The sequence below is a fragment of the Mercenaria mercenaria genome, chromosome 10, assembly GCF_021730395.1.
Source record: "Mercenaria mercenaria strain notata chromosome 10, MADL_Memer_1, whole genome shotgun sequence".
NCBI lineage: Eukaryota > Metazoa > Mollusca > Bivalvia > Venerida > Veneridae > Mercenaria > Mercenaria mercenaria.
The window spans coordinates 64009785-64013563 of NC_069370.1; positions in this window are offsets into that span (position 1 = coordinate 64009785).

Consider the following 3779-nt stretch of genomic DNA (forward strand, 5'->3'; position numbering starts at 1 on the left):
TGAATGAAATTTAATGAAATTCTGCCAAATGGTAAGTTTGTTATGTACAAATATGTGGATTTTTAGACAATTAAAGGGCAATAACTCTGAAGTTACAAAAAGAAATCCGTACAAAATTGTCTGTGCACAACCAAATTATAGTGCTCTAAATTCTGTTAAAGTTTCATAGTTCTAGGTCAAATATATCAAAAGTTATGATGCAGAAATTGGCATATCTATAGATCTAAAGTACCCTATATAGTTGACACTAGAAACTTCTAAGGGCCATAACTCTGGTGTTACTTGGGCAATCTGTCTGAAACTTGATGGGACCCATAACCTCATAGTGGTGAACATGTATATGAAGTTTGTTTGAAAAAAATCTAAAATAAGGAATGAATTTTTTTTTTTTTTTTTTTTTTTTTTTTTTGGGGGGGGGGGGGGGGGGGGAGTGTCGGGGATAGGGGGGAGGTGTGTGACCAAGGTAAGGGGGGGGGACCAGGTGTGGGTACACAACTTTACATGTTTACAATAAATGTTCATGGAAAAGAATGAAAGAAATTTAATGAAATTCTACCAAATGGTAAGTTTGTTATGTACAAATATGTGGATTTTTATACAATTAAAGGGCAATAACTCTTAATTTACAAATAAATCCAAATGAAATTGTGTGTACACAACCACATTATAGTGATCTAAATTCTGTTTAAGTTTCATAGTTCTAGGTCAAATATATCAAAAATGTTATGATGCAGAAATTACCATATTTATAGTACCCTATATAGTTAACACTAGAAACTTCTAAGGGCCATAACTCTATTGTTACTTGGGCAATGTGACTGAAACTTGACGGGCCGCAAGAACTCATTGTGGTGAACATGTATATGAAGTTTTAAATAAATATTCCCAACCGTTTCCTAGATATGGCTCCGGACGGACGGACGGACGGAAAGACGGACGGACGGACGGACGGACGGAAAGACGGACGGAAGGACGGACGGACGGACGGACAACGCCAAAACTATATCCCTCCGACTTCCGTCGGGGGATAACAAGTTACTGTTAGAAGGTTCTGTTATGTAGTTTTATCAATTTGGAATAAAAAGGTCATTAATACAAGTTTTTGGAAGGTAACGTACTTATATTAACGTGTTATACCCCGGTCAAAAGAACGCTATGAGCACCGTACGAGTAAGTTTTCAGTCGAATTTTGGCAAACTCGTACGGACATCGTTGGTCCGTACGAGCGTCGTACGGATTGTTTGAACTCGTAGAAGACTCGGGAACTCGGTGAAAATGTTTCGAGGCATAAGTACTAAGACATTTATGTTATTACGGTAACTGTAATATTGTTTGAGGTACTTCCCGCTATATAAGTTTTCTGCCGTGTGACAACATAAATTCTCCTTATGCCTTTTTTTGTTTAATCATATCGGCTGTTCCACATTAGTGTCTCCGCTCCTATGAGATACTTGAAACTTTTAATAAATATTCCAAAGCAAATGTAGTAATAGATCAGTCTTATCTGAAACTTTATATGAGTCCTCGCGTTACATTTTATATAGTGGGAAGATATGTTCAAGTTAGTTTGTTTCCTAGTGTTAGTGGTGCTCAGTAAATTTTGCATAAATCATGACAGGTGCCATATATGTCAAACCCTAATGTGAACAAAAGTAATAAATTCAGTAAAGTTCGTTTTTTTTTTTTTGTTATTTTTTGTTTGTTTTTTTTTTTCTTTTTGGAATCGTCTTACATCTGTAGAACGACCCGTTTATTTTTCAAATTAACATATACAATATAAAAAGCAGTATAAAAGAGAATATAAATGTATAGAACGTGTGACCAAATATTATTCAACATTTGTTACATTACATGTATTTCAAAAAGGTTTTCAGAATAGGTAGTCTTATATTTCTTTTTTTTTCCCAAATACTCTATTAGAACCATAATATCATTGAACAGTACATTACTTATATTTAAATATTTCGTTCGTCTATCGCTAATAAAATAGGTTTTATATATACAACACGAAATGGTATTTAATAATAAATTTATGCCTTGATACTCTTTAAGTTCAATTTTATAACCAATGACGATACTTTCTAAGCTTTTAAACGATCTCGAAAAACCACATTTTTTTGAAGACGTTAGAAATGATTGTCCAGAAATTTATCAGATATCTGCAATCTAGGAAAAAATGCGAATAATCCTCAATACAGTTACAGTGTTTACAAAAAGGATTATCAAATATATTCCAAGTAAATAAATTCAGATTTGTAGCAACAATACGATGGATAAGTTTGTACTTAAACTGTTTTACTTTGTTGTCTAAAGTGACTTTATTTAAAACATAATAGAAGGAACTCCACATAATGTGTTTACCAAACTGTTGTTCCCAAAATTTGTGGATATATGGGCGTTCAAATGTTCTTTTTAGAAGTATATCGTATATGATTTTATTTGTCGTATCTTTGAAAGGTTTATTAGGTTCAATAAATAAATCTAATTCTGTCTTTACCCTTGTTGAGTCCTAATCTCTTGATTTTAGTTTCGTTTTCCATGAATTTGGTATTACCTTCTTAATGATTTCAGTTTCATATCCAGTTATGCTTAGATTTGAGAAGAGTTAAGATTTTATTAACATCAATTTCTCCAGTATTTGAGATTATATCATTAACGAAAATGATCTTGGAGTCTATCCATGACTTAAATATAAGTTAGACATTTGCCGCTATATTTTATGAAACGATTGCCCCAGAGTATTTGTTTACGTATTTCTTGATAAGATTCTAATTTAGTTGTATCGATTTTACTTTTTTTGTTGAATTCAGTCCATACAAGTGTTTTATAAAAAATAGGAATAGTGTATTTAGTACGTGGTAGTGACTTATAGGAATCTAAGTTCATGAAAAATATCACAAGATTTTCTTAATATTGATTTAAGATAAACTCTGATATAACTTTCCAGTTCGCGTTTTCATGTGATAACAGATTGTGTACCCATTTTATTTTCATTGTTTTTGAGAATATATTTATATCTATCATGTCGAGTCCCCCATCACATTTATGCCCAATAGTAATGTTTCGCCTGATTTTATCGTTTATACCATCCCAAAGGAATTTGAAGACGAGTGCATTAATCTTACTTAGAACATCTTTTGGAGTTTCTAAATTTTGTATTAGATATGTAAATTTTGGTAACGCTAGAGACTTGATTACAAGAATTTTTCCATAGATTGTCAAATTTCTTTTACTCCAATTATTAAGAAGTGATTGACATTGCAATATTTTATTTTCCCAATTAAGTTTATCAATTCTTGTCTGTTATTTCCAAAGATTACACCTTGTGCTTTGACAGATTTATTTGTAAATTTGATGTCAAATTCTTTTGTACTTTCATTATTCTTCCGTTTTTCAATCCGTAAATCTTCAGTTTTTGATTCATTCAGGTTTAAGCCAGAATATACACCGAACTCATCGATAATTTGAATTGCAAAAGGAATTTCTGACTTGTCTTTCAAGAAAAGTGAAGTATCATCTGCTAGTTGAGTGATTTTCAAGTGCCTAATTTCTTTAACATTAATTGCAATTACTTTTACGGATTTTAATTGCCATAATTTCGGCTACAATAATGAAGAGTAAAGCTGATAATGGACATCCTTGTCGTATACCTCGTGAGATTTTAAAGAAATCAGATTTCCACCCATTATTAATTACGCATGAGGATATATCATTATATAATGTCTTTACCCAATTAATGAAGGATCCTTGAAAGCCAAATTTGTTTAAGACATTAAACA